At 50.2% G+C, this 21,926-nt stretch overlaps 1 protein-coding gene across 1 annotated transcript in view; it reads right to left on the minus strand.

Moving 5' to 3' along the window:
* LOC138287347 (zinc finger protein 850-like) overlaps positions 1–21,926 on the minus strand; it is a 411,450-nt gene that overhangs the window by 237,464 nt on the left and 152,060 nt on the right. The window contains exon 3 of the mRNA XM_069227705.1: positions 5,027–5,112. The gene's annotated coding sequence lies outside the window, so the exon portion shown is untranslated. The remainder of the gene's footprint in view (positions 1–5,026; positions 5,113–21,926) is intronic.

Genomic DNA, 21,926 nt, shown 5'->3' on the forward strand with positions numbered 1-21,926 from the left:
TCCGTTGTCTGTGCGAATTTCACTGAAGAAACCGTGAGTGGCCATGATTTTTTCTACTTTGGGAATGACTGCTTGTGCTGACGTTGATTTTACTACTTCCACCTCCGGATACCGTGAAAAGTCATCTATCATAATGAGCATGTGCGACCCGTCTGGTAGGTGGCCAAAATCGGCACTCACTCTCTGCCATGGTGCCGTCGGGTCTTGTTCAGTTATGATGGGCTCAGGGGGATCTGGGTTTCCACTGGCTTGGCAGGCCATGCACTTTTGGACTGTGTCTTCCACTAGTTTGTCTAAACCTGGAAACCAAACTTTGTTCCTGATGCAGGTTTTTGATTTGACAACCCCTTGATGTGCTTCGTGTGCCAACGATACTACTCTGTCGGTGAGGCTGGTTGGTATGACTAGACAGAGTCCCCTGAGCAGGCAGCCTTCGTTGCTTACTGACAGTTCTTGGCGCACGTTGAATAGTGCGTGCAAACAAGCTTGAGCTTGTTGCGTGCGGAATGAGTCTGGTCTTTGGAGGGCTCTCCATTCTCCTGAGCGGGTTGCCGCTATGGCCAGTTGCAGACACTCGTCTTGCTTGGTTGCTTCCACTACCTCTTGGAGCGGTATGGGTGCTGGTCGTGCTCTTTCTACTATCAGCCTCACATATTCTTCTGTGTCTTTGGCTTCCTCTATTTCTTTCGGGGTGGCTGGGCGGGCGTGCCTGGATAGGAAATCCGCTGGGTTCTTCGTTCCGGGCTGATATGTGAGCGCGAAGTCTTATAATTGCAGGATCCACTTTTCAATTCGCGGGGGTGGTTTGGATGACGACCCTTTGAACAGTGGAAGTAGTGGTTTGTGGTCTGTCACTACTGAGAATGGCTTTCCATAAAGGTACAGGTGGAAGTGTCGGCATCCCCAGTGGATGGCGATGGCTTCCCTTTCGATTTGGGAGTACCTTTGTTCCGTGGGTGTGAGCGTGCGGCTTGCGAACGCGATGGGGGCCCATTCGCCACAGTCTTGTTGTTGTCCCAGCACTGCTCCTAGCCCTGTGGGGCTTGCGTCTACTACGAGTTGTGACTGACGTCGGGGGTCGAAGAATGCCAAAGTGGTGTCCGCTGAGAGCGCTTCTTTGGTGGCCTGGAACGCGGTCTCTTGCTCGTTCTCCCACACCCACGGGTGTGCGGATTGTGTGAGCTTTCTCAGGGGCGCTGTGATGTCGGCCAGATTTTTCATGAATCTCCCACAATATGTAACCATTCCCAAGAAACTCCTTACCCCTGTGACTGTCGTTGGTGCTGGGGCGTCTTGGATGTCTTTGACCTTCTGTGGATCCGGTCCGACTCCTTGCTTTGAGAATCGGTATCCGAAGAAGGAGATTTCTTCTTTGAGGAACTCACACTTGTCTCTGTGGAGTGTCAACCCTTTGGTCTGAAGTCTCACGAAAACAGCTCGTAGTCGTTTCATGTGCATTTCGATGGTCGGGCATGGACTAAAATGTCATCACTGACGTTTAACACACCTGGGAGGCCATGTAGGACATCCTTGATTACTTGCTGGAAGATTTCCGCGGCACTGGATATGCCAAAGTTCAGTCTTTTGTAGCGCCATAGGCCGTTGTGTGTGGAAAATGTGGTGATGGGCCTCGAGTCGGGGTGCAGCATGATCTGGTGGTATCCCGATCGGAGGTCCATTTTTGAGAACCAACAGGACCCTGTCAATTCGCTCAGGATGTCATCGATTGTGGGGGTGAGGTGGCGCTCTCGTTTTATTGCGAGATTTGGTACACGCATGTCCACACAAATTCTGACCGCATCGGGTTGTTTGGCCTTCTTTGCGACCACGATCGGGGACACCCATGGTGTTGGCCCTGTGACCCTTTCGATGATTCCTGCGTGTTCCAGCATGTGAAGCTCTTGTTCCACCTTGGGGCGGAGGTGGAAGGCAACTCGGCGGTGTCTTAGTGCTGTTGGGGTGACCGATTCGTCAATGTGGAGTCGTAGAGGGGGCTCTTTGAGGCACCCAATTCCGTCAAAAAGGGTCTGGAACTCTTTTGTGAGTTGGAGTAATGTATGTGCATGTATGCTGAAAGCAAAATGTACCAGTTCTAGGTCCTGGGCCGTTTGGCAACCCAGGAGGAACCCTGTCCCGTCTTTTGATACATATATTTTCGTAGGTTTAGTGGCGTCGTCATGGCTGACCTCGGTGGTAAATGTCCCTGCTATGTGTAGCGGTTGGCTGTGTCCGAACGCGAACACTTGGACGTTTGTGGGTCTTAGCGGTGGCCGTGGTTTGGGTAGGGTGTCGTACACATCTGAGGCCATTAGGTTTATTGATGCTCCGGTATCCACCAATGCTGGTACTTGCATGCCTTGGAGTGTAATTGTGCACGTGGGGAGACGCCGGCCTTTTATGGTGTGTATAATGTGTACCACGTGCGATTCGTTGTCGGTGTCGCTCTCTGAGTCGGGGTCCCAGGTGGTGTTCACCATTTTGATTGTGGTTTTAGGGGCTGCCGGGTGCTGTTTTGGAGTTGACCTGCACACTTTCGCGAAATGATTCATCTTCCCACACGCACTGCACATTTTCCCCCACGCTGGGCAGGTCGTTGGGTGTGGCGCTAGTCCTCCGCACCATTTGCACTTCCTGCTTTTGGGTTTGTCTTTGTATGTTTCTTTTCGTCGCGTGGACTCCTTTGTCACCGCATTTGCTGTTTCCACGTTCGGTTGGGCTGTTGAGGGCTGTTCCATATGTGCTGCGCGAGCTCGTGCTAGCTCTTGTGATCGTCCTAGCGTTAGTATGTCTTTCATCGTCATATTGGGCTGTTGTAATATGCGTTCTCTGAGTTTTGATGAGGAGCAGCCTTGGATGAACTGGGCTCTGACTTCGTCGTCTTCATCAGGCAGTGTGCAGGTGCTCGCTAGCTCTTTTAGTCTGGTGTAGAACACGTCCACTGACTCATCAGTAATCTGTCGAGCCTGGCGCAAAAGAAACCTTTCGTAGTCTGCGTTTGCATACGGTTCGAAATGTGCCGTGATTGCTGCCTTTAGAGTGTCGTACGTGCGAGGTGTGGCCTCGGTGACGGTCTTGAAGATTTTATGAATGTCTGCTCCCCCTATATGGAGAAGGAGTGGTCTTTTCCTTTCTGCCTGTATGCCCAGAGCTTCGAAGTACGTTTCTAGGCGTTCCACCCAGACTCTCCATTTTGCTGCTTGGGTGGGGGGGGCACCTGTGACTTGAAATGGCTCTATGGGTGGTATTCCGGCCATGCTGGCTAGCGGGGTGTTGCAGGGGGTGTTATGCACTGCCTGCTTTCTCTTTTGACTTTTTCGCCAGTGTCCTTTTTGTACTGCCAGTGTGAAAGTTCAGGAATTTTTTTTTTTTTTTTTTGTTGCCCTGTGTTAGAGATTTTTTTTTTTCTGCTTGTTTCTGACTTGTTCTGTTCTCTGTTTGTTTTTCTTGCAGAGCTGCGCAGCGGGCGTTTGGGGTTTGGTGTTGCTGGAGGGCTTCCAGGCACGTGCGCAGTGATTTATCGTGCAGAGTTGTGCAGCGGAGCGTTCGAGCGTCGCTCTGAGCGTCTCACCTGGTGTGCTGCCTGTTCACCGATTACGCTCTGGGGCCTGCAGGAGGACGTTTCTGCGGCCGGCGCATGGCTTGTTGTGGGCTGCGGAACGCGCATTCTTCCGAGCGGCAACTCGCGTCAGTGTTGGCGTCATGCAGCGCCGTGCCGACGCGTCTGTGTGACTTCAGAGGGCTCTTCGATTGCCGAAACCCAGCGGGGGAGAGGTTTCTCACGGCGGTGAGCGTTTTCTTTGTTGTTTTTTTTTTTTCTTGACCGCCATCTCGGAGAACGGAGATCTTGGTGTGGACCAATTTCTCCTAGGTGTCATGGCAGGTGGGTATCGTTACTACCCTCGTCGTTACCCCTCGAGCGTTAGGAGCTCCCGTGCGGCTACAGCAATAAACACGCTTGGAGCCCCCTCTCCTACTTGCTCTCTTTGGTGTTGACCACATCCGTTGTCAACACTACAAGGTCTGACCCACGCACAGATTTCTCACTCAGTGATGCTGAGTCTGAAGGACGGAGTGGATATTTCACCACCGCAAATGTTGGACTCCTTCATACAGGCTCTTATTGGAGTCACCACCAGCTATTTGAGAATGGTTTATGATTTTGCAAAGACACAGGCATGTTTCTTCAATAAGACTTTGTACAAAATTGTTTTGACCAGGACTTTTTTCTCTTTGTTTAATTTAACTATAGGTCATGGATTATTAAGGCTGCTGTAGAACCCAAAAGTGCTTTTTGCTTATATTTACTATTTTAGGTGTGCACTGATAAGAGGAAAAATACCAGCTTTCTACTTTTTTTGTACTGGCCGGGAAATTAAAATACTCATCATGCCTGTAAAAGATCGACCAGGTGGTACCCCTAGCTCCAATATCATAGGAGACTCCTCGTTCACACACCATCAATGAGCGAGTGCAGTAGGGCTTCATAACATTGCCAAGCAAGTAGTATGTGGTGCCTTGGCCACGACATAGGATCTGGCATGCACATACATCAGAGCCTTCAAGTCTCACTCATCACGAGTGACACTCACACATTTAGAGGTCATACTGATACTGGTTATGAAGTCTCACTCACACCTAGCTGAGTCTTATCATTGGGAGATGGGGGAGAGGGAATAGAACTAGAATTCCATATGTGACTTTGCTCGTACTTCTACTGTGTGTGGAGTAGCTGCTTACAGCTGAAGAGGGAGACACCATTCATACATCCATACATCTTGATAACACAATCTTTTCAACATTTCACTCTGCTTTACCATGCATTCAGTGTGATGTTAATTTAGAGGTCTGTATTAATGATTTGGATATTGCTTATATACTCATCATTTCGGTAGTTTCACTAATGTGTCATCGTCTGTCATTATGAAAGTCACATTTTATGTGTCATCACTTCCTGTGAGGTCATCGATAGGCTAATTCGTTTACGCACCTAAAAATCTCAAAAAGGTGAGCTCTGTGGAGCAGTTACCTGAGCTCAGGAGTAGGACAGATGATGCCCTGCCGTGCTCCTTCCAACCAATGGCTTCAGCATTCAGACCAGAAGAGTGCGGATCTCTGTAAAAAGATATACAATGTTTGTTTTCGATTTAACTACAATTCATGTCACTGTTGTTAAACTTTACAAAGGTCATTAAGTGGTTCCTCATACGAGCCCCTACAAGTACCTTCAGTCTCCTGGCTTCCATACAGCTCTATCAAGTGTCACTCATTAGGGGTCAGACTAATGCAAATGCATTACCTTCCTCGCATTACCGCACTGAATCATTTGTAATGCACATCAGGGCTCTTCCGGGTGACCTCTGGGGTCGTGTGCATCTTTAAAAACTGTTTGTGACGCTGACAGCGACAGTGTGTACTTAACTGAGGAGCTGTGTATCATACCCGGGACTGAAGAGGTCACCTGTTTGTCGGCTGATGCAGTGGGTGCAGCCCCCTCCTTTCTGCTTCCTTGGAAATCACGACGTTTGTCATGCCGCAGTACCTGAGGGGCGTCGGTCTGTCGCACCGTTGTTTCAGCTTATACACTTCACCAGCAGATCTCTCAAACATGAAGCCATGAGATTCCATATTGTCATCCAAACCCTAGTGCATGAAGACCAAAATGTCTTTATGCTATATATATATATATATATATATATATATATATATATATATATATAAATATTTTTACGTGTGATAAATCACCCGTGAGAGTCTCAAGACACTGAATTGTAGGCACAGGGAGATTAAGTGATTTGACCAGTATCACCAGATGTTGAGCCAATGCCGAAACTCAAACCCGGTTGCCCCACCTCTGAAGTCGGTGTCTCAGGCCCTTACATCACACCCTCTCCTCTCACTAGTCATTGTCTCTGGTGCCATTATGTTACAATTTCTGATGCAAAAGATTTCCACAACCCAACTCTCTTACGTTTGTTAGATATAAAGAAGGCTTTTGACACGATGCATTGGCTAATTATGCTAACGATACTGTCAAAAATAAATTTTGGGTCCTGTTTCCTTTGTTTTGTCGATACATTGTACACCTCCCCTAGGGCACAAGTGAGAGTCACTGGCACATTATCGGCCCCATTCCTGACATAGAAGGACTCCCGATAAGGTTGCCCTCTCACGCCACTGTTGTTCAACCTTATTATTGAGCATCAGGTGGATTGGATCTGCTTCGATGTGAGGGTCAGGGATCTGACCCTCGGGTAGGTCGCTCCCCTGCTCACGCAGCGCCTCCAGTCCCTGACTGCCTTCCTCTCCTGTGAGTGTGCTCCCCCCTTCTTGCCCGTGTACCCCGAGTGCTTGTGCTTGTGCTGGTGCTGACTAAAAATCCCTTTTCTCTCCTTGTATCCCGTGCGTGTGCCCCTGAGTGACTGAAATTCCCTTTTCTCTCCTTGTATCCCGTGCGTGTGCCCCCGAGTGCCGTGCGCCGTCCTCCCCTCTCAGCCCCTCCTTTTTAGTAGATTTTAGTAGGTTCTTGTTCCCTTTTCGCCGTCTTGCCGCTTTTTCCCGCCGCTCCTACCGCGCTTTTCCCGCCGTTTTTTGCCGCTCTTTTTTGCCGCTTTTTTTGCCGCTCTTTTTTCCCGCTTCCAGCTCCCCTGCCCGACCACCTCCCGCCTCCCAGCCGACCCCGCCTCCCCACCTACCCCTTAAATGGCGGCCGCTGCGAGGCAGAGGTAGCGACCACTGACCCTCGGGTAGGTCGCTCCCCTGATCACGCAGCGCCTCCAGTCCCTGACTGCCTTCCCCTCCTGTGAGTGTGCTCCCCCCTTCTTGCCCGTGTACCCCGAGTGCTTGTGCTTGTGCTTGTGCTGGTGCTGACTAAAAATCCCTTTTCTCTCCTTGTATCCCGTGCGTGTGCCCCCGAGTGACTGAAATTCCCTTTTCTCTCCTTGTATCCCGTGCGTGTGCCCCCGAGTGCCGTGTGCCGTCCTCCCCTCTCAGCCCCTCCTTTTTAGTAGATTTTAGTAGGCTCTTGTTCCCTTTTCGCCGTCTTGCCGCTTTTTCCCGCCGCTCCTACCGCGCTTTTCCCGCCGTTTTTTGCCGCTCTTTTTTGCCGCTTTTTTTTGCCGCTCTTTTTTCCCGCTTCCAGCTCCCCTGCCCGCCCACCTCCCGCCTCCCAGCTGACCCCGCCTCCCCACCTACCCCTTAAATGGCGGCCGCTGCGAGGCCGCGCAGCGGGAGCGCCGCTGTCGCGCCAAAGGCGCACCTAAGGCAAGCCCGTCTGCGCCCGTCCGCACCTGGACCGCGCCCAGCGCCCGAACCCCTGGCCCCCCGCTTGACCTATGACTCCGCCACCCTCGCCAACCTCAACCCCGGCCGCGCGCCGGGCTGCTACCGCGCCACCCCGAAACGAACCCACGGACCCTTCACCTGCAGCAACTGCCGCTTCACCTGCCTACGGACCCACACCGCCACCACCAAGAACGACGCCCCAGGAAGCAACCTCGAATGCATCCTGGTCAACACCCGCTCCGTCCACAGGCACGCCATCGAACTGTGGAACCTCATTAACTCAACGAACCCAGACATCGCCTTCCTCACCGAGACCTGGATGAACCCCTCCTCGGCACCCGACATCGCCATAGCCATCCCCGACGGCTACAAAATCATCCGGAGAGACCGCTTCAACCGCACCAGAGGAGGCATCGCCATCGCACACAAAAGCTCCATCAGCATCTCGACCCACACCGACAACTCACTTCCCGACGCCGAACACCTCCACTTCGCGATCCACATCGACCCCAAGACAACCCTAAGAGGCACCCTCATGTACAGACCACCAGGAACCCGCACCAAGTTCAGCGAAGACATCGCAGACTTCGTCAACCCCCACGCACTCTCATCCACCGACTACATCCTCCTAGGAGACCTCAACTTTCACCTGGAGAACCACACCGACAACAACACCACCGCCGTTCTAGACAACCTCGCCAACCTGGGACTGAAACAACTGGTCAACACCCCCACCCACTACGCCGGACACACGCTCGACCCCATCTTCTCCTCAAGCAAACACATCACCTTCAGCCACACCACCGAACTCACATGGTCGGACCACAGCTGCGTCCACTTCAGCTTCAAGAAAACCACCGTGCATCACCACACCCGGCAACCACCAAAAAGACACTGGAACCGAATCACCACAGAACAACTCGCAGCAACGCTCTCCCTGAACCAACCCACCAGCACCAGCAACCCCAACGAGGCCGCCAACAACCTCACCAACTGGATCTCCGACTGCGCCAACCTCCTGGCCCCTCTGAAGACCCAAACCAACACCAACAACCACAAGAAAAACTCCTGGTTCACCACCGAACTCAAAAACTCCAAGAAAGAATGCCGCCTCCGCGAGAAGACATGGTGCCTCAACCCGACAGAGGAAAACCTGACAGCTCTCAAGGACACCACCCGCCAACACCACCAATGCCTCCGCACCGCACGAAAAACAGCCTACCAGAACAGACTTGACAACAACGCCCACAACAGCAAGGAACTATTTGGCATCGTCAAAGAGCTCTCCAACCCGGACGCAGAAACCAACCCCATCCCTCCCTCACAGGACCTCTGCGACTCCCTCGCGACCTTCTTCCACCGTAAGATCGCCGACATCTACAACAGCTTCACGACCACCAACATGAACCCGCCCCCGGAAGCCGCAAACGACATCTCCACCATCCTCGCCTGGAACCCTACCACCACCGAGGAAACCACCCGCGTCATGAACTCGATCCACTCGGGATCACCCTCCGACCCCTGTCCTCACCACATTTACAACAAGGCCGACAACATCATCGCACCCCACCTCCGAGACGTCATCAACGCCTCCCTCACCACCGCTACCTTCCCTGAAAGCTGGAAACACGCAGAACTCAACGCCCTCTTAAAGAAACCTACAGCAGACCCCACCGAACTCAAAAACTTCCGGCCTATCTCCCTCCTACCGTTCCCCGCCAAAGTGATTGAGAAAATCGTCAACGCTCAACTCACCGCCGCCCTGGAAACCTCCGACTCCCTCGACTCCACTCAGTTCGGATTCAGGGCCAACCACAGCACCGAAACCGCCCTCATCGCAGCCACGGACGACATCCGAGCCCTGACCGACAAGGGTGAAACCGTGGCCCTCATTCTCCTGGATCTCTCTGCAGCCTTCGACACGGTCTGCCACCGCACCCTGATAGACCGCCTCTGCAGCGCTGGCATCAGAGGCAAGGCCCTGGAATGGGTCATCTCCTTCCTCTCCGGAAGGACCCAGAGAGTCCGCCTCCCCCCCTTCAGATCTGCAGCCACGGAGATCATCTGCGGCGTACCCCAAGGATCCTCCCTCAGCCCCACCCTATTCAACGTCTACATGACCCCCCTGGCAAACATCGCACGCAAACACGGACTCGACATCATATCCTACGCCGACGACACCCAGCTCATCTTATCCCTCACCAACAACCCCACATCAGCAAGGACCAGACTGCACGACGGCATGAAGGAAGTAGCGACCTGGATGACAGACAGCCGACTGAAACTGAACACAGATAAAACGGAGGTCCTCATCCTCGGCCCTACCCCCTCTGCATGGGACGACTCCTGGTGGCCCCCCGCCCTAGGCAGCACTCCCCAACCGACCAACCACGCACGCAACCTCGGCTTCATCCTGGACTCCTCCCTCTCGATGACCAGACAGGTCAACTCGGTGACCTCAGCGTGCTTCAACAACCTCCGCATGCTCCGCAAGATCTTCCGCTGGATCCCCATCGACACCAGGAAGACCGTCACCCACGCCCTCGTCACCAGCCGCCTGGACTACGGGAACACTCTGTACGCCGGCATCACCACCAAGCTGCAGAGGAAACTTCAACGGATCCAGAACGCCGCAGCACGACTCATCCTGGACATACCTCGCCACCACCACATCTCCGGACACCTGAGAAAACTCCATTGGCTCCCGGTCAACAAGAGGATCACCTTCAGACTCCTCACCCACGCACACAAAGCCCTCTACAACCTCGGACCCAAACTCATCAACTCCCGTGTCTCCTTCTACACTCCTCTGCGCACTCTGCGCTCCACCGGTCAGGCCTTGGCAGCCGTTCCCCGCATCCGCAAAACCACCGCCGGAGGAAAATCCTTCTCTTTTCTGGCAGCGAAGACCTGGAACTCCCTGCCCAGTCACCTTCGCGCCATACCCGAACACCTCCCCTTCAGAAGGCAGCTCAAGACCTGGCTCTTCGAGCACTGACCCCCTCCCCCCCAGCGCCTTGAGACCCTTATGGGTGAGTAGCGCGCTTTATAAATGTGATTGATTGATTGATTGATTGGACTGGGGAGAGAATCATGAGAATAGAATTTATCGTGTCTACAGAACCCCTCAGTGGATTTTTGTCATTAAGGTGTCTATTTAAAGATTTTTATTAATTGGTGTTAGATTTTTATTGAGTTATGGTTTCTTCTTATTTTAACCGTGTTGGCACTTCTTAATGCTTTACACTTGTTCCTTTGATAAAGCCTGACTGCTCAGAGCCACAGCTGCCCAGGGTTGAACTACGGTTTCATAAACTAACCTGACTGGACCCAATATGGAGTTATGCCTTTACTACACAATCAGATTGCACAACCAAACCATATATTAAACCACTTTCATCACAATTCTCATCAATGACTGGCTGTTTGGAGACAGGAATGACTCTTAAAACAAACTAGTATTCCTCGAATGTGAATTGACCTTGATGTGAGAGACTGGCTCCTTGTCACAGTACCCTCCCACTTTTTGCCTGGTTTCTGCTTGCAACTTGGACTGGAGTGCACTGGGATCCTGCTAACCAGGTTCCCAGTGCCAGTGTTCTTTCCTTAAAACATGGTAAAAGTAATTGGATAGACCTTTAGCTACCACTATAAGTCCCTAGTAAAAGGTACTTAGGTACCCAGGGCATGGGGTACTATGGGTAAGCCCCTGAGGGCAGCAGCACTGATTGTGCCACTATGCATCCAGATGCACCCAGCACTGCCATAGCGGGCTGAGTGTCCTGGTGCAAACCTAACATACAAACTCGACATGGCACACTCCCTGTGTGCCCTGTCCCCCCTACACTGCATATGTTATTGATAAGTCACCCCTCTAGCAGGCCTTCCAGCCCTAAGACAGGGTGCACCATACTATATGTGAAGGCATAGCTGCATGAGCAATATGCCTCCACTGTGTCCTTGCCAAACCTGGGACATAGTGAGTAAACAGAGCAGCCATTTTAAAATATGTGCTGGACACTGGTCAATACAGGTTTTCCAGCTACATAATGGCTACTCTGAACCCTGGGTTGTTTGGTATCAAACAACTCAGAATGATAAATCCAAACTAGTACCAGTACTGGATTTATTATAAAATGTACCCAGGGGTCACCTTAGATGTGCCCCCTGAAAAAGCTAACTCACCTGGCAGAGTTGCTGACTGGTTCCATTGAGCTGCCAATCCAGACGCCCAATACACAGACCCTGGGGGAGAGCCCTATCTCTCTGGTTAGTGAAACAATGCCCTTCCTGGGTGGAGGAGCTAACACCCCTCCCTCATGAATGTGCACTGCCCTGGCAGTGAGCTTCAAAGGGCTACCCCCCTTGAAACTTGACCCCTATGCCTGCTGCTAGCAGCAGATGGCCTCTCCCTTTGCAAACCCCCACTTTTGGAGGGAGCAAAGGCGGGAAACCACACAAAGGGTAGGAGGAGTGGCCTCACTGAGCATGCACCAGCCCTAGTGGCTTACAGGTGAAGTGGGCCCTTCATTTCATTTTCCTCCATGTTGGATGGCAGGAAAATAGCCAATAGGGTTTAGGGAAGTGACCCTTCCCACAAAAAGTGGTCCCTGAGTGGGTGTAGCCACCTAAGGGTAAGTGTCCCATTGGACACTACCAGGTTCCCCCTAAAACACCCACTAAATTCAGTATGTAGTGGGCTCCTGTAGGAAAGTACCATCTTGCCTGGCATGTTACCCCCATAATTCACTGTATATATGTTGTTTTAGTTGTATGTGTCACTGGGACCCTGCCAGGCAGGGCCCCAGTGCTCATAAGTATGTGCCCTGTATGTGTTCCCTGTGTGATGACTAACTGTCTCACTGAGGCTCTGCTAACCAGAACCTCAGTGGTTATGCTCTCTCTGCTTTCCAAATTTGTCACTAACAGGCTAGTGACTAATTTTACCAATTCACATTGGCATACTGGTACACCCATATAATTCCCTTATCTGTGGTACTGAGGTACCCAGGGTATTGGGGTTCCAGGAGATCCCTATGGGCTGAAGCATTTCTTTTGCCACCCATAGGGAGCTCTGATAATTCCCCCACAGGCCTGCCACTGCAGCCTGCGTGAAATAACGTCCACGTTATTTCACAGCCATTTACCACTGCACATAAGTAACTTATAAGTCACCTATATGTCTAACCTTCACCTGGTGAAGGTTGGGTGCAAAGTTACTTAGTGTGTGGGCACCCTGGCACTAGCCAAGGTGCCCCCACATCGTTCTGGGCAAATTCCCTGGACTTTGTGAGTGCGGGGACACCATTACACGCGTGCACTGTACATAGGTCACTACCTATTTACAGCGTCACAATGGTAACTCCGAACATGGGCATGTAACATGTCTAAGATCATGGAATTGTCACCCCAATGCCATTCTGGCATTGGGGAAAGAATTCCATGATCCACCGGGTCTCTAGCACAGAACCCGGGTACTGACAAACTGCCTTTCCGGGGTCTCCACTGCAGCTGCTGCTGCTGCCAACCCCTCAGACAGGTTTCTGCCCTCCTGGGGTCCAGGCAGCCCTGGCCCAGGAAGGCAGAACAAAGGACTTCCTCTGAGAGAGGGTGTAACACCCTCTCCATTTGGAAATAGGTGTGAAGGGCTGGGGAGGAGTAGCCTCCCCCAGCCTCTGGAAATGCTTTGATGGGCACAGATGGTGCCCATCTCTGCATAAGCCAGTCTATACCGGTTCAGGGATATCCCAGCCCTGCTCTGGCGTGAAACTGGACAAAGAAAAGGGGAGTGACCACTCCCCTGACCTGCACCTCCCAGGGGAGGTGCCCAGAGCTCCTCCAGTGTGTCCCAGACCTCTGCCATCTTGGAAACAGAGGTGTCTGTGGCACACTGGACTGCTCTGAGTGGCCAGTGCCAGCAGGTGACATCAGAGGCTCCTTCTGATAGGCTCTTACCTCTCTTGGTAGCCAATCCTCATTCCTAGGTAGCCAAACCTCCTTTTCTGGCTATTTAGGGTCTCTGCTTTGGGGATCTCACCAGATAATGAATGCAAGAGCTCATCAGAGTTCCTCTGCATCTCCCTCTCCACCTTCTTCCAAAGGATCGACCGCTGACTGCTCAGGACGCCTGCAAAACCGCAACAAAGTAGCAAGACGAGGTTGTGCATGCTCTGGGGGTAGCCTGCCTCCTCTCTGCACCAGGAGTTCTGAAGGAATCTCCCGTGGGTCGACGGAATCTTCCCCCTGCAACCACAGGCACCAAAAGACTGCATCACTGGTCCTCTGGGTCCCCTCTCAGCATGACGAGCGTGGTCCCTGGAACTCAGCAACTCTGTCCAAGTGACTCCCACAGTCCAGTGACTCTTCAGTCCAAGTTTGGTGGAGGTAAGTCCTTGCCTCCCCACGCTAGACTGCATTGCTGGGTACCGTGTGATTTGCAGCTGCTCCGGCTCCTGTGCACTCTTCCAGGATTTCCTTCGTGCACGGCCAAGCCTGGGTCCCCGACACTCCTTCCCTCATTGCACAACCTTCTGAGTTGTCCTCCGGCGTCGTGGGACTCCCTTTGTGACTTCGGGTGGACTCCGGTTCACTTTTCTTCTAAGTGCCTGTTCAGGTACTTCTGCGGGTGCTGCCTGCTTCTCTGCTAAGAACGCAATGTTATTCTAGGCGAAAGGACAGTGCGATAGAAATAATGAAAACAACACCACGAAAGTGGTTCATACTAATAATATAAAGCCATGCTGATGAAAATGTATCTAGGTGAAAGTGCACAGCAACAGACCTAAATAGCTAAAATAACGTGTATAAAATGTGGCTAAAATAGCTAAACAACACCACATGGTAGACCTGCAAACAGGGAATGAACACAATTCACACCTGTATCCTGAGGAATGTTAGTGGTAAAACTCAACTAAAACAATTAGCACCCAAGCAGCACTAGCTTGTGTCTAGAACAGTGATCAAAGTGGATGTTTCAGATGATGCTGACAGACGTGCCTTGGAATGGCCAAATCATCACCTCACAGGAAGCTCTTGCTTACTCCACAAGTGCTCCTGCTTCTTTACGTTTACCTGAAGAGGTGACTAATGATACAGAAGACCAGACCCTTTGCACGACTGAGGACAGCTGTTTACTCTTGTAAAGATATAACCTCACTCTGACTGACAAAGGGGGTTATTCTAACTTTGGAGGAGTGTTAATCCGTCCCAAAAATGACGGTAAAGTGACGGATATACCACCAGCCGTATTACGAGTTCCATAGGATATAATGGACTCGTAATACGGCTGGTGGTAAATCCGTCACTTTTCCGTCACTTTTGGGACGGATTAACAACTCCTCCAAAGTTAGAATAACCCCCAAAGTCTTCAGAATGCCCCAGAATCAGATATAGGGTTACCTGGCTGCTCTGTTAACATCTTCTTTTCTGTCCTGAGCTCTAATTAACATTCCAGGGTAGATTTAAGAAAAGTGGTGCTGCACCTCTTAGTGCCCACCTAACGCCGCCATGTGGGCGTCGTAGTTAGATACGGTGCACCATGACAGTAGTAAGGGAACTAGCGTCTACATTTTTTACGCTAGTTCGGCTTTTTGCAGAATTAGCGGCAAAATGTTTTACGCTAATCCTCAAAGCACTTTGAGGCCCATTAAAAATAAACATGTAACTCCTTATAACGCCTTCTCTGTGCAGGCGTTAAAAATGCCACAAAGGATGGAGCGAAGAAATCTTTTAGATTTCTTAGCACCATTTGTTCACCCCCCCAATGGGAGAACACCCCCCTTGCATACATTATGGGTGGTGCAGGCATAATGTGGCGCAAGGGGTTACAAAGTGGTGCAATGCACGCAATATATGGCACAAGGCCCTGTTAAATCAGGGCCTCAGTGTTTTCTGAAACTTTGTCATTTTGATTCAGTTCAATTAAACAAATTTAGATTTTGATATGAATTACATTCATAGAGCGCAGGAATGCCCCAGGGCGTCTTGGCGCTAGTGTCTGCAATTTGCAATGTACTGTACTGAGACAACCCAGGGATGGAGAGGGGGGCACAAAGAACTACAGAGAAAATGAAAACAACTGGGATTTCAGAAGTTTTCTAAAGGATGCCATGTTTGATTGACATTTGTAATGCCAGGGCAGTAAATTCCGGAGTTGTCAAGTGGAATGAATAAAGCTCCTACCACCCCAAGAGACTTTCTTGATTTTTGGGACAATAACTGATTTGGAAGCTGCAGAGTGCAACAATCTTTTTTGTGTGTACCATACAAATGTATTTTTCAGGTACTCTGGTCCAGAACCACAGAATGCTTTGTGCGCCATGCAGAGACTCTTAAATGCCATCAAATCTTTAACTGGATGCGAGTGAAGCTCCCACAAGGCACTAGAGACTGATTTAAACTTTGGTATTTTCTTAAGGAGATGGGCAGCTCATTCTGTAGTTTGTTCATGAAACAATGATGTATGCCAAAGTAAAAAGCATTGCAGTAATCCGACCTTGATAGCACCAGTGCAACGATGACTGATTTCTATAAATCAAAATGAATAAAAGGGAGAATTTTCTTCAATGATCTCAACAGGAAAAAAAGCAAGATGAGGTCAATCTACTGAACTGGTCAGTGAACGAAAGGTTAGAATTGTAAATCACACTTAAATTCCTGACTTTAGTGACTAGCATAGGGGTAACCAACTGGGGCCACCAGGTTGGAATCCAAAAGCAGGTGTCCGTCCCAAAGAGGAGAACCTCTGTTTTTCTTGAGTTCAACTTCAGGCAGTTGCCACTCATCCAGCTGGCAATCACAGACATGCATCCGTTCCAGCAAACTCATCAACATTGCTGGAGATCGACACTACAATGTGAGTGTCGTGGGCATAGTATCCTGTGGCAAAGCCAAAAGAATGTCTAAGGGAGCCACACATATGTTAAAAAGCATTGGGCTCAGTGATGACCACTGAGGTGCACCACGAGGCAAGGAGAAAGATTTTGAAGTAAACTCTCCAGGGACCACAGACTGCTCTCTCTAGTTAGAAATGAGAAGAGAAGATCAAAAGCCGATCCAGCAATCCCAATTTCTGCTCCAACAGGATAGCATGGCTCCCGGTGTCAAAGGCTGCGGATTGGTCCAAAAGGAATACCGCAGCCCTCCCTATGTTATCCATGATGTGTCTAATCTCTTCGGAGACCTCAAAGAGAGCCGACTCAGTATTGTAACGTGTTCTGAAGCTGAATTTCCATCTGTCTAGGTCCTCATTTTATCTAGATACCCCGACAGACTGATATTTAGATGCTTGTCAAGGATCTTCGCCTGCATAGGTAGGTGCCAAATAGGAAAAGATTGGATGGGATGAGATTTTCCTCATTGATTAGGGTTGAGAGAGGGCTGTTTAGCACTGGAATAATGGAAGCTTTTTTTCCACTCCGTAGGGAAGTTACCAGCGTTACTGATGGTGGATAAAAGAGTGCTGGGGCTGCGACGGCCTCACTTCTCCACTGCTTGCTGTATCAAGGTTCATGTCTGCAACCACGTGGGGTTGCAGATCCCACTCGTCGCCAATGTAGGATGGGGCCCTAGGCCCTCATGCTGGTAAGTAAGATGACACAGACACATTGGTAGGGTATTACTAACTGACCTCAGGCACGTGCGCCCGGCCCCTTTTATTGGCAGGGTCACCTGACTGGTGACGCCTGTGTTGGGTGGGTGTGGGGTACACATGTAAGACCAGCCCTCTGCAGAGGGGCTGGCAGAAACACTAGAACGAGTCCAGCTGGACTCTACACTAGCTACCGTTCCAGCTGGGTCGTGTAGGAGTTTAGCTGGGCAGGGCTCTGAGGGGCTCCTGATTTAGTGTGTCCGATTAATTCTAACACTCGGTCAAAAGTCAAAAGTGGAAAGTTGCAGACCTCGTTATTTTTTTAGACTTAAGGGGTCAATCTCTGAGCTGCGGACACTAGTATAGCGGGTTGATTCAAATTCTTCATATACTGCCTGTACTTTATTTTTGAAAAATGACACTAGGGGCCAGATGTAGCAAAGTTTTGCGAGTCGCAAATGGCCCGAATCGCTATTTGCGACTATGCAAAATCGGAAATGGGATGCAAAAACCCCATTTCCGACTTGCAAAAAGCGATGTGAGCTGTTAGCGACTCGCAAAATTTGCGACCCGCAAATAGCAAGTCGCAAACCTTATGCAATTGCAACTCGCAAATTGCGACTAGTCGCAAAAAGCCCAGTTTGCATGTCCCATTTACCACTAACTCAGAGCAGGTGGTAACCATAACCAAAGTATAAAAGGAGACCCAGAAGGCATCTGGGTTACTCAAGATGGCGGAGATATATGTGATAGCAGTGAGGAGGAGAGTCTACGCAGCCCAGCAGAGGAGGAGGAGGGGCCACAGACAGGAGAAGATATATAGAACCAGGCAGACTCTTTTTCAGCAAACTGAGGAAGAGATCTATGGCAAATACCGCCTTAGCAGCGCAGCCATACTAGAAATACTTGATTTACTCAAACCACAGCTAGAACACCAGACTCTGCGTGGCTGCGCCATCCCTACGCATGTGCAAGTGCTATGCGCACTGCACCTCTTGGCCTCGGGGAGCTATCAGGGGGTCATTGCAGTGGCAGGTGGGGTATCTCAAAGTGCAGTGTCAAGGTTCCTCAGGGCCTTCCTAGATGCCATACTCACACACATGTCTCACTTCATATACCTACCAAGGAATGAGGCAGAAATTAACAGCACCAAGCTGGACTTTTACCGCATTGCCAACTTTCCCCATGCCATAGGATGTGTAGATGGGACACATATTCAAATATGCCCCCCTGCAAACCTGGAACATCTTTTCCGCAACAGAAAGTGTACCCACTCACTCAATATTCAGGTTGTTTGTGACGCCCATTATGTCATCACTGACATTGTAGCTAAGTTTCCAGGCAGTACCCATGACTCCTACATTTTTAGGCACAGTGGGATACATCAACGCCTGGAACGTGGGGAGTTTGGAGACGGATACCTCCTAGGTAGAGCTGCATACACTTTGCAGACATACAGACAGGTCACTGTGCACACCAACCAGAACTTTCTAACAGTGTAATATTTGTGCCCAACAGGTGACAGTGCAAATGCTCTAAGGCCATGGATTATAACTCCGTTTTTAACACCCAGCAATGAATGTGAGAGGCGATACAACAATGCACATAAGAGGACCAGGAACCCTATCGAACGCACCTTTGGACTCCTGAAAGCAAGATTCAGATGCCTCCACCGCAGTGGAGGTGCCCTCCAGTATACCCCCATTACAGCATTCAAAATTGTGGTTGCATGCGCCATCCTCCACAACATAGCCACCCAATGTGGGCTACCTCTCACCCCTGCAGACCCAGATCCTGATGATGAAGAGCAACCACATCGCCATCATGGGGATCGGAGTTTAGCTAATCAAGGCAGACTGAGACGGGAACACATCGCAACACAATACTTTGGAAGGTACGTGTCAACTCCAACCATACTCACCTATTGACCAAAAACTCAATTTGTTAAGTGGAACAAAAAAACTATTTAATTTGTGCAGAAATAGAACTATTTACAAATAATGACTGTTCATGGACATGTAAATGCAAACCATGCATGGGGCACATTGATGTCATGTGCCACATCAACAGGGCCAGGGTAATGTCTATGTCCTTCTGCGGCTCCTGCCAGCCTGGCTGGTCCCTGGTGCTTCTGCTGTGCTCTGCCTGGTACTCCGGAGCACCCTAGTGTCAGTGGCAGAGACACTGCTCACTGTAGAGCCCTCCTTGCTGTCCTGGGGTGTTTCCCCTGTGCCCCTGGACAGATGCCGTGCCTCCATTAAGTCTATCACATATGTGATACGTCCCAGGCCCCTAGCCACATCTCCAGCAAAATGGCCCATTTCGACCTGGAGGCCAACTGTCCTCCTCGACAGGCCTGTGGTGTTCACAGCCAGTCTGCCGATGGATGTGGCCATCCTATCTAGTCTTTGTAGGAGCTGACGGTCCCTGTGCCGCCCACCCTCGGCCTGGGCCAGTAGTCCTGCCACCAGATCCCTCATGGACAGGGCAAGGTCCCCAGTGTTTGTGGCAATCATGTCGATTCTGGAGTAAGGATGCTGCATGCTGGCCTCGTTATTGCGGACAAAGCGGTGCAGCACACCACTAATCCTCCCTAATATGTTATTTTGCAGGCGCTGACCACGCAGCAGCTATGCCTCACTGTTGCTGGGAGGTTGACGGCCGGACGCAGCCTGCAGCCCTGATCTCCTGTACCTGCGTCGCCTGTGCAGCGGTGGCTGCCCTGTGTGTTCAACTGTATCACTCCTGCCTGTTGCTGGCGCAGCCTCCTGGAACACAGTTGCAGCAGGTGTGGACATTTCAGGGATGATGTTGGCCGTGCAGGTGGGAGTGCTGGCGGCTCCTGAGCTGTCCTCATGGGGCTGGCTGCTGTGGGTTGTGGTGGTGTCTTGTGGGAGACCTGTGGGACATGGGGAACAGACTGTCAGTGTCTACTATCTGTTGCACACTTCCTAATAAACAATTGCCTATGAACTGCCTACTTGACTACATTTCCCATAATGCATTATTCTGGTGTTTGCTACCCTTAAATGGAGCTATCTTGATTGAGCATGCCCCTGTCTACATGGTGGGTGGGGGTTTGGCATTGATAGGGGTACAGGCATGTCACATGGTACTCACTGGTTGATGTGGTGGGCTCTGAGGTGTCCAGGTCTCCAAATCCTGATACTGCCTCCTGCTCCAGGGTCTCCTCCACCCTTTCTTCCAGGGGTGTGGGTGGTGGTACTGAAGATGGTCCCCCTCCTGTGCCTCTCATCTCCCGGAGCCATTCAGCCACCCTCTCCTTGGTCCGGGAGCGGAGGTCATACCACTTTTTTTTTATTTCTTCAACACTCCTGTGGCTCACCTCCAGGGAGTTGATTTTTTCCTGGATGTCCTGCCACAGTTGTCTTTTGGTGGCTTCTGGCACATTGAGGGCTGCCTTCCCAAATAATTTGTCATAGTGCTGACAGCATTCATCTGTCAGCACCTCCAGCTCCTTCTCTGAGAATTTAAGTTTTCTCTTCCTAAGAGTTCCTTCCATTGCAGCTGCTGTTTCTCCTGTGTGCAGTTCAGCAGTTAAAAAGGGTGTGATCCTCCCTCCTCCCAGGTGTATTTGTAAACTTCCTGGCTGTGATGTCATCATCATGTGCCAGGAAGTGTTTCCAGAGTGTTCTGGAGTGATTTCTGGAGTGTTCTGCAGCACCTGTAAGCAATTTACATGCAACTCGTAATTTGCGACACCCACTCGCAAATTGCGAGATCGTTTTTTGCGCGGTCGCAAAAAGCTACCTCGCAATCAGCGGACTCGCTCTCTGCGTTGCGAATCCGGGTGCGAGTCGCAATTTCAACACTGACATTGTACCTGCATTTCAATTTGCGACTCGCAATTTGCGAGTCGCACCTACTCGCAAATTGCGAGTCGCAAAATTTTTGTTTCCTACATCTGGCCCCAATTTATCACAAAACGACTGGCTGGGCACAGCATTGGCAATGTCAGGACTGGAGAGTGCCTGAACTGTTTTAAAAAGCTCCTTCTCGAGGAATTTATGGCTAGGTACATTTTTTCAGTGAAATAATTTTCCCTAGAGTGATACTTTTTTTTATACTCCTGAATATAATTTTTTAATCTACTTAATTCCACTGCACAATAGTTACCTCTACAAACTTTTCTTTCCTACGGCATTTCAGTTCCAAAGTCCTAAGTTTGGGAGAAAACCATGTATAATTGGCTGCGGCTACATCAGCATCGCCCGTGAGTAAAGGCTGTGTAGCCTCTAACCTGTCTATCAGGTCCGTCTTATTAATTCCATCCCAGGCCCGGGAAGGTTTGCCCTGCACTGTATATTAACTATAGATTTTGTAGCCGGAATTGTTAGACTAAAGCTGACCACCTTATGGTCTGAACAAGTAATAGATAGTACAGATTCCAGCTAAGGATCAGGTTGTGCCCTGCTGTGTGTGTTGTGGTGTTCACCAGCTGTTATAAATTAAAACAACGCAAGTTGTCGATTAATAGTGCTGATTCTTTATTATTAGGGTTTTCCAAATCAAAATCACCTAATAAGGCGTAATTAGGATATTGCACACTTGACCATCAAATTGTTTACTGCGTCTAAAAAATAGTTTTCGGGCCCGGGGCCATAAAAATCATTAGTCCATAAAACATGGAGTTGTTGATCAGTTTGTATTTGAAGGAGAGGGCCTCGCTATCCGCTAGGTTGAAAGATTCACATGTAGTCTCCAAAAAATCACGGTATACTACCGGTAGACCTCCGCCACGGGAATAACACCAACCAACAACAAAAGTGACAATTATTGCAGTGGAAATTCTCAAGACTCTCTCTTGGAATAAAATTATTACACAATACATTCATGCCTGACAAATTAAATTGAAGTAACAGTTCCTTTGAGTACTTCTGGAAATGAAATCGACATTCACTGTTTAAGGCTTGTGAGAAAAGGCCTCGTTTTGACATGGTTAGCCCCCAGTTGTTGGCTGATGTATGATATAGCCTAGAAATTGTAGTGCCCAGGGCCCCTGCTAACCAGGCGCCCTAGGACAGATCTCTTTCCC

Source organism: Pleurodeles waltl, chromosome 4_1 (genome assembly GCF_031143425.1).
Source record: "Pleurodeles waltl isolate 20211129_DDA chromosome 4_1, aPleWal1.hap1.20221129, whole genome shotgun sequence".
In the NCBI taxonomy this organism is placed as follows: Eukaryota; Metazoa; Chordata; class Amphibia; order Caudata; family Salamandridae; genus Pleurodeles; species Pleurodeles waltl.